Raw genomic sequence first — 12274 nt, 5'->3', positions numbered from 1 at the left:
AATGTGTTATCTGAGTGACCATAGAGGCGAAGAGGGAGTGAAAGAAGGAGGATCATCTACATTTGGACCAGATATATTTGCGATACATAACTTAACATTTTTAATAGATAATGTAACTATTATAAATCTGCCTTCTGGATCTATGATTGTATTATCTATATCAAAATTTAACCTTCTATTAATAAGAGTTGCTACTCCTCTCTGCCTAGAATTATAACAAGCTGAATACACGTGTGGAAACTGGGTTGTTGAGAGAAGATCTATTGTTGAGTTTGATAAATGAGTCTCTTGGAGTAATATTATATCTGCTTTCATTTCTTACAAACGATTAAAAATTTTAACCTCTTTTCCCTTGTGCCAGCTCCACGCTGATGTGATGTGAATCAGGTGTGACTTGGATCGGGTGTGACGTGAATCAGTTATAATGTGGATCAGGTGTGATGTGAATCAGGTGTGATGTGGATCAGGTGTGATGTGAAACAGGTGGAAAATCAGGTGTGTCATGGCTCAGGTGTGTTGTGGATGATGTGTGTCGTGGATCAGGTGTGATGTGGCTCAGGTGTGATGTGAATCAGTTGTGATGTGGATCAGGTTGGTTGTGGATCAGGAGTGATGTGGATCAGGTGTGATGTGGATCAGATGTGATGTGGATCAGGTGGTGAATCAGGTGTGTCATGGATCATGTGTGATGTGGATCAGGTGAGATATGGATCAGGTGTGATGTGCGCATCATAACTGAATCACATCTCACCTGATCCAAATCACACCTGAGCCACATCACACCTGATTCACATCACACCTGAGCCACATCATGACTGATTCACATCACACCTGGTCCACATCACATCTGATTCACATCACACCTTATCCACATCACACCTGATCCAAATCACACCTCAGCCACATTACACCTGATTCACATCACACCTGATCCACATTATAACTGGTTCACGTCACACCCCATCCACGTCACACCTGATTCACATCACACCTGAGCCACATCACACCTGAAACACATCACACCTGATTTACTTCACACCTGAGCCACATCATGCCTGATTCACATCACACCTGGTCCACAACACTCCTGATCCACATCACACATGATTCACTTCACACCTGACCCACATCACACCTGTCTCAAATCACACCTCAGCCACATCACACCTCATTCACATCACACCTGATCCACGTCATAACTGATTCACATCTCACCTGATCCAAATCACGCCTGATTTACATCACACTTCATTCAGATCACATTTGATCCACGACACACCTGATTCACATCACACCTGAGTCACATCACACCTGATTCACATCAGACATGATTCACATCACACCTGATTCACATCAACCTTCATCCACATTATAACTGATTCACATCACACCTGATCCACGTCACACCTGAGTCACATAACACCTGATTCATATTACACCTGATCCAAATCACACCTGATCCACCTGATCCACGACACACCTGATCCACGACACACCTGGTCCACAACACACGTGATTCTCTTCACACCTGATCCACATCACACCTGTTTCACATCAGACCTGAGTCACATCAGATCTCAGCCACATCACACCTAATTCACATCACACCTGATCCACATCATAACCGATTCACATCACACCTGATTCACATCACACCTGATTCACATCACACCTCAGCCACATCACACCTGATTCACATCACCCTTCATCCACGTTATAACTGATTCACATCACACCTGATCCACGTCACACCTGAGTCACATAACACCTGATTCATATTACACCTGATCCAAATCACACCTGATCCACCTGATCCACGACACACCTGATCCACGACACACCTGGTCCACAACACACGTGATTCTCTTCACACCTGATCCACATCACACCTGTTTCACATCAGACCTGAGTCACATCAGATCTCAGCCACATCACACCTAATTCACATCACACCTGATCCACATCATAACCGATTCACATCACACCTGATTCACATCACACCTGATTCACATCACACCTCAGCCACATCACACCTGATTCACATCAGACCTGATCCACATCACACGTGATCCACATCACACCTGATTCACATCACACCTGATTCACATCACCCTTCATCCACATTATAACTGATTCACATCACACCTGATCCACGTCACACCTGAGTCACATAACACCTGATTCATATTACACCTGATCCAAATCACACCTGATCCACCTGATCCACGACACACCTGATCCACCTGATCCACACCATATCTGATCACATCACACCTGATTCACATCACAAATGATTCACATCAAACATGATCTACATCAAACCTCAGCCACATCACACCTGATTCACATCACACCTGATCCACATCATAACTGAATCACATCTCACCTGATCCAAATCACACCTGATTTACATCACACTTGATTCACATCACACGTGATCCATGACACACCTGATTCAAATCACACCGGATTCGCATCACTCATGATTCACATCACGCCTGATACACATCACACCTGAGCCACATCACACCTTATTTACATCCTACCTGATTCACATCACACCTGAACCACAACACACCTGATTGAAATCGCACCTGATCCACATCACAACTGATCCACATCACACCTGGTCCACATCACATCTTATCTACATTACATCTGATCCACCTGATCCACACCACATCTGAACACATTACATCTGATCCACATCACACCTGATCCACGGCACACCTGATTCACAACACAACTGATCCACATCACACCTGATCCACATCACACCTGATCCACATCACACCTGATCCACGACACGCCTGATCCACGTGATCCACACCACATCTGATCATATTACATCTGGTCTACTTTACACCTGATTAACAGCACACCTGAGCAACATCACACCTGATTTACATCACTCCTGATTCACATGACATCCAATCCACATCACACCTGAGCCACATCACACCTGATACACACCACACCTGGTCCACTACACACCTGATTCACTTCACACCTGAGCGACATCACACCTGTTTCACATCACACATGATGCACATCACATCTGATTCACACCACACATGATTCACATCAGACCTCAGCCACATCACACCTGATTCACATCACAGCTGATTCATATCACACCTGATCCACATCACACCTGATTCACATCACACCTGATCGACATCATAACTGATTCACATCAGACATGATCCAAATCACACCTGAGCCACAACAGACCTGATTAACATCACTCCTGATTCACATCAAACCTGATCCACATCAAACATGATTCACATCACACAAGATCCATATCACACCACAGCCACAACACACCTGATTCACATCACACCTGATCCACATCATAACTGATTCACATCTCACCTGATCGAAATCACACCTGATTTACATCACACTTGATTCACATCACACGTGATCCACAACACACCTGATTCACATCACACCTGAGTCACATCACACCTGATTCACATCACTCCTGATTCAAAATACACCTGATCCACATCACACCTGATCCACAACACACCTGATCCACATTACACCTGATTCACATCACACTTGAGCCACATCACACCTGATCCACGACACACCTCATCCACAACACACCTCATCCACATAACACCTGATACACGACAAAGCTGATCCACGACACACCTGATCCACCTGATCCACACCATATCTGACAACATTACATCTGAACTACTTTACACCTGATTCACATCACACCTGAGCCACATCACACCTGATTCACATCACACCTGAGTCACATCACAACTGATCCACATCACAACTGAGCCCCATCACACCTGATCCACACCACACCTGGTCCACTACACACATGATTCACTTCACATCTGATCCACATCACACCTGTTTCACATCACACATGATCCACATCACATCTGATCCACATCACAAAACCACACGTGATCCACATCACACCTGATCCACAACACACCTGATCCACATTACACCTGATTCACATCACACTTGAGCCCATCACACCTCATCCACGACACACCTCATCCACAACACACCTGATCCACATAACACCTGATACACGACAAACCTGATCCACATCACACCTGATCCACATCACACCTGATCCATATCACACCTGATCCACATCACACATGATCCACGACACACCTCATCCACAACACACCTGATCCACATCACACCTGATACACGACACACCTGATCCACATCACACCTGATCCATATTACACCTGATCTACATCACATATGATCCACGACACACCTCATCCACAACACCTGATCCACATCACATCTGATTTACATCACACATGATTCACTTCACACCTGATCCACATCACACCTGTTTCACATCACACATGATCCACATCACATCTGATTCACATCACACCTGATTCACATCACACCTGATTCACATCACACCTCAGCCACATCACACCTGAAACTAAAGATGGCGGCGAGCAGTAGTGCGGCGGCTCGTAGCTCTGCGTTGTGCAATATGAGTACTCTAAGTGCAATACATTCAATTGTAAATATATGTATATATCTGCTTTTCAGTACTTACCATATTTATATTTAGTTTAAGTATTTTATTTCTATTTATTTCCTCACTTGCCTTCATTTTTAACATTTTGAATATTCTTTTATTTGATGCAAACACCATAAAGAGTAGCACCCCCTAATCTCATTGTATGCTCTGGTTTACAATGACAATGAAGTCTTTCTGATTTCTGATTCTGATTCTGATTCACATCACACCTGATCCACATCATAACTGATTCACATCTCACCTGATCCAAATCACACTTGATTTACATCACAATTGATTCACATCACACGTGATCCACGACACACCTGATTTACATCACACCTGAGTCACATCACACCTGATTCACATAACTCCTGATTCAGATCACACAAGATCCATATCACACCTCAGCCACATCACACCTGATTCATATCACACCTGATCTACATCATAACTGATTCACATCTCACCTGATCCAAATCACACTTGATTTACATCACAATTGATTCACATCACACGTGATGCACGACACACCTGATTTACATCACACCTGAGTCACATCACACCTGATTCACATCACTGCTGATTCAAAACACACCTGATCCACATCACACCTAATACACGACACACCTGATACACATCACACCTGATCCACATCACACCTGATTCACATCCCACCTCAGCCACATCACACCTGATCCACATCACACCTGAGCCACATCACACCTGATTAACATCACTCCTGATTCACATCAAACCTGATCCACATCACACCTTATCCACATCACACCTGATTCACATAACACCTGATTCATATCACACCTCAGCCGCATCACATGTAATTCACATCACCCCTGATCCACATTATAGCTGAATCAAATCACACCTGATCCACCTGATCCACGACACACCTGATCCACCTGATCCACACCAGATCTGACCACATCACACCTTATTCACATCACACCTGATTCACATCACACCTCAGCCATATCACACCTGATTCACATCACACCTCAGCCATATCACACCTGAGCCACGTCACACCTGAGCCACATATCACCTGATTCAGATCACTCCTGATTCACATCACACCTGATCCACATCACACCTGAGCCACATGATGACTGATTCACATCACACCTGGTCCACATCACATCTGATTCACATCACACCTGATCCACGATACACCTGATTCACATCACACCTGAGCCACATCACAACTGATTCACATCACTCCTGATTCACATCACACCTGATACACATCACACCTGATTCACATCATGACTGATTCACATCACACCTGGTCCACATCACATCTGATTCAGATCACACCTGATCCACATCACACCTGTTTCACATCACACCTCAGCCACATCACACCTGATTCACATCACACCTGATCCACATCATAACTGATTCACATAACACTTGATCCAAATCACGCCTGATTTACATCACACTTCATTCAGATCACATTTGATCCACGACACACCTGATTCACATCACACCTGAGTCACATCACACCTGATTCACATCAGACATGATTCACATCACACCTGATTCACATCACCCTTCATCCACATTATAACTGATTCACATCACACCTGATCCACGTCACACCTGAGTCACATAACACCTGATTCATATTACACCTGATCCAAATCACACCTGATCCACCTGATCCACGACACACCTGATCCACGACACACCTGGTCCACAACACACGTGATTCTCTTCACACCTGATCCACATCACACCTGTTTCACATCAGACCTGAGTCACATCAGATCTCAGCCACATCACACCTAATTCACATCACACCTGATCCACATCATAACCGATTCACATCACACCTGATTCACATCACACCTGATTCACATCACACCTCAGCCACATCACACCTGATTCACATCAGACCTGATCCACATCACACGTGATCCACATCACACCTGATTCACATCACACCTGATTCACATCACACCTGATTCACATCACCCTTCATCCACATTATAACTGATTCACATCACACCTGATCCACGTCACACCTGAGTCACATAACACCTGATTCATATTACACCTGATCCAAATCACACCTGATCCACCTGATCCACGACACACCTGATCCACCTGATCCACACCATATCTGATCACATCACACCTGATCCACATCACACCTGAGCCACATGATGACTGATTCACATCACACCTGGTCCACATCACATCTGATTCACATCACACCTGATCCACGATACACCTGATTCACATCACACCTGAGCCACATCACAACTGATTCACATCACTCCTGATTCACATCACACCTGATACACATCACACCTGATTCACATCATGACTGATTCACATCACACCTGGTCCACATCACATCTGATTCAGATCACACCTGATCCACATCACACCTGTTTCACATCACACCTCAGCCACATCACACCTGATTCACATCACACCTGATCCACATCATAACTGATTCACATAACACTTGATTCACATCACACCTGATTCACGACACACGTGATTCACATCACACCTGAGCCACATCACACCTTATTTACTTCACACCTGATCCACATCACACCTGAGCCACATCATGCCTGAATCACATCACACATGGTCCACATCACATCTGAACCACATCACACCTGATTTACATTGCACCTGGTCCACATCACACATGATCCACATCACACCTGGTCCACAACACACCTGATCCACGACACAACTCATTCACAACACAGCTGATCCACATCACATCTGATCCACATCACACCTGATCCACATGACAACTGATCCACAACACACCTGATCCACATCACACCTGATCCACATCATACATGATCCACGACACACCTCATCCACAACACACCTCATCCACATCACATCTGACACACGACACACCTGATCCACATCACATATGATCCATATTACACCTGATCCACATCACACATGATCCACGACACACCTCATCCACAACACACCTGATCCACATCACACCTGATACACGACATAACTGATCCATGACACACCTGATTCACATCACACCTGATACACATCAGACCTCAGCCACATGCCACCTGATCCACATCACACCTGATCCACAACACACCTGATGCACATCACACCTGATCCACATCACACCTGATCCACAACACACCTGATCCACATCACACCTGATCCACAACACACCTGAACCACATCACACCTGATCCACATCACACCTGATCCACGACACACCTCATCCACAACACACCTGATCCACATCACACCTGATACACGACACACCTGATCCACATCACACCTGCTTCATATCACACCTGATCCACATCACACATGATCCATGACACAACTCATTCACAACACACCTGATCCACATCACACCTGATACACGACACACCTGATCCACATCACACCTGATCCATGACACACCTGATTCTCCAACTGATCCACATCACATGTGATCCACGTCACACCTGATCCACATCACACCTGATCCACAACACACCTGATCCACATCACACCTGATCCATATCACACCTGATCCACATCACACATGATCCACGACACACCTCAGCGACAATACACCTGATCCACATCATACCTGATTCACATCACTCCGTATTCACATCACACCTGATACACATCACACCTGATTCACATCATGACTGATTCACATCACAACTGATTCACATTACACCTGATTCACATCATAACTGATTCACATCACACCTGATCCAAATCATACTTGATCCACGTCACACCTGAGCCAGATAACACCTGATTCATATCACACCTGAGCCACATCACACCTGATTCACATCACAGCTGGTCCACATCACATCTGATCCACATCCCACCTGATTTACATCACACCTGATCCACATCACACCTGGTCCACAGCACACCTGATCCACGACACAACTCATTCACAACACACCTGATCCACATCACATCTGATCCACATCACACCTGATCCACATGACACCTGATCCACAACACACCTGATCCACATCACACCTGATCCATATTACACCTGATCCACATCACACATGATCCACGACACACCTCATCCACAACACACCTGATCCACATCACACCTGATACAAGACACAACTGATCGATGACACACCTGATTCACTTCACACTTGATCCACATCACACCTGTTTCACATCACACCTGATCCACATCACACCTGATCCACATCACACCTGATTCACATCACACCTGATACACATCACACCTGATTCACATCACAGCTGATTTACATCACACCTGAGCCACATCATGCCTGATTCACATCACACCTGGTCCACATCACATCTGATTCACATCACACCTGATTCACATTAGACCTCAGCCACATCACCCCTGATTCACATCACACCTGATCCACATCACACCTAATCAACATCACACCTGATCCACATCACACCTGATACACGACACACCTCATCAACATTACACCTGATTCACATCACACCTGATCCACAACACACCAGATCCACCACCCACCTGATCCACATCACATCTGATCCACGACAAACCTGATCCAGATCGCACCTGGAATATGACACATCTGATCCACATCATACCTGTTTCACATCACACCTGATTCACATCACTCCTGAGCCACATCACACCTGGTCCACATCACACCTGATCCACATCACACCTGATTCAAATCACACCTGAGCCACATCACACCTGATCCACAACACACCTGATGCACATCACACCTGATCCACATCACACCTGATCCACAACACACCTGATCCACATCACACCTGATCCAAAACACACCTCATCCACATCACACCTAATCCACATCACACCTGATCCACGACACACCTCATCCACAACACACCTGATCCACATCACACCTGATACACGACACAACTGATCCACATCACACCTGCTTCATATCACACCTGATCCACATCACACATGATCCATGACACAACTCATTCACAACACACCTGATCCACATCACACCTGATACACGACACACCTGATCCACATCACACCTGATCCATGACACACCTGATTCGCCAACTGATCCACATCACATGTGATCCACGTCACACCTGATCCACATCACACCTGATCCACAACACACCTGATCCATATCACACCTGATCCACATCACACATGATCCACGACACACCTCAGCCACAATACACCTGATCCACATCACACCTGATTCACATCACACCTGATACACATCACACCTGATTCACATCACAGCTGATTTACATCACACCTGAGCCACATCATGCCTGATTCACATCACACCTGGTCCACATCACATCTGATTCACATCACACCTGATTCACATTAGACCTCAGCCACATCACCCCTGATTCACATCACACCTGATCCACATCACACCTAATCAACATCACACCTGATCCACATCACACCTGATACACGACACACCTCATCAACATTACACCTGATTCACATCACACCTGATCCACAACACACCAGATCCACCACCCACCTGATCCACATCACATCTGATCCACGACAAACCTGATCCAGATCGCACCTGGAATATGACACATCTGATCCACATCATACCTGTTTCACATCACACCTGATTCACATCACTCCTGAGCCACATCACACCTGGTCCACATCACACCTGATCCACATCACACCTGATTCAAATCACACCTGAGCCACATCACACCTGATCCACAACACACCTGATGCACATCACACCTGATCCACATCACACCTGATCCACAACACACCTGATCCACATCACACCTGATCCACAACACACCTCATCCACATCACACCTAATCCACATCACACCTGATCCACGACACACCTCATCCACAACACACCTGATCCACATCACACCTGATACACGACACACCTGATCCACATCACACCTGCTTCATATCACACCTGATCCACATCACACATGATCCATGACACAACTCATTCACAACACACCTGATCCACATCACACCTGATACACGACACACCTGATCCACATCACACCTGATCCATGACACACCTGATTCGCCAACTGATCCACATCACATGTGATCCACGTCACACCTGATCCACATCACACCTGATCCACAACACACCTGATCCACATCACACCTGATCCATATCACACCTGATCCACATCACACATGATCCACGACACACCTCAGCCACAATACACCTGATCCACATCATACCTGATTCACATCACTCCTTATTCACATCACACCTGATACACATCACACCTGATTCACATCATGACTGATTCACATCACAACTGATTCACATTACACCTGATTCACATCATAACTGATTCACATCACACCTGATCCAAATCATACTTGATCCACGTCACACCTGAGCCAGATAACACCTGATTCATATCACACCTGAGCCACATCACACCTGATTCACATCACAGCTGGTCCACATCACATCTGATCCACATCCCACCTGATTTACATCACACCTGATCCACATCACACCTGGTCCACAGCACACCTGATCCACGACACAACTCATTCACAACACACCTGATCCACATCACATCTGATCCACATCACACCTGATCCACATGACACCTGATCTACAACACACCTGATCCACATCACACATGATCCACGACACACCTCATCCACAACACACCTGATCCACTTCACACCTGATACAAGACACAACTGATCGATGACACACCTGATTCACTTCACACTTGATCCACATCACACCTGTTTCACATCACACCTGATCCACATCACACCTGATCCACATCACACCTGATTCACATCACACCTGATACACATCACACCTGATCCACATCACAGCTGATTTACATCACACCTGAGCCACATCATGCCTGATTCACATCACACCTGGTCCACATCACATCTGATTCACATCACACCTGATTCACATTAGACCTCAGCCACATCACCCCTGATTCACATCACACCTGATCCACATCACACCTAATCAACATCACACCTGATCCACATCACACCTGATACACGACACACCTCATCAACATTACACCTGATTCACATCACACCTGATCCACAACACACCAGATCCACCACCCACCTGATCCACATCACATCTGATCCACAACACACCTGATCCAGATCGCACCTGGAATATGACACATCTGATCCACATCATACCTGTTTCACATCACACCTGATTCACATCACTCCTGAGCCACATCACACCTGATCCACATCACACCTCATTCACATCACACCTGATCCACATCACACCTGGTCCACAGCACACCTGATCCACGACACAACTCATTCACAACACACCTGATCCACATCACATCTGATCCACATCACACCTGATTTACATCCCACCTGATCCACATCACACCTGATCCACATCACACCTGATCAATATCACACCTGATCCACATCACACATGATCCACGACACACCTCATCCACAACACACCTGATCCACATCACACCTGATACACGACACACCTGATCCACATCACACCTGATCCATATTACACCTGATCCACATCACACATGATCCACGACACACCTCATCCACAACACACCTGATCCACATCACACCTGATACACGACACACCTGATCCATGACCGACCTGATTCACTTCACACTTGATCCACATCACACCTGTTTCACATCACACATGATGCACATCACACCTGATTCCCATCAGACCTCAGCCACATCACACCTGATTCACATCACACCTGA

At 45.7% G+C, this 12274-nt stretch overlaps 1 long non-coding RNA gene across 1 annotated transcript; it reads right to left on the bottom strand.

The window, feature by feature from the left end:
- Positions 1 to 1720: 1720 nt before the first annotated feature.
- LOC121629126 lies at positions 1721 to 5942 on the bottom strand. Its single transcript, XR_006008337.1, has 3 exons — positions 5914 to 5942; positions 2091 to 2218; positions 1721 to 1809 (listed from the first exon to the last, which is right to left on the bottom strand). It is a non-coding gene; the product is annotated as an uncharacterized LOC121629126 (long non-coding RNA).
- Between the last annotated feature and the right edge of the window lie 6332 nt (positions 5943 to 12274).

This window comes from Melanotaenia boesemani, chromosome 18, assembly GCF_017639745.1.
Source record: "Melanotaenia boesemani isolate fMelBoe1 chromosome 18, fMelBoe1.pri, whole genome shotgun sequence".
Lineage (NCBI taxonomy): Eukaryota > Metazoa > Chordata > Actinopteri > Atheriniformes > Melanotaeniidae > Melanotaenia > Melanotaenia boesemani.
Note: the sequence above shows the minus strand (reverse complement) of the source record. Positions and strands in the feature narration are given on the sequence as shown.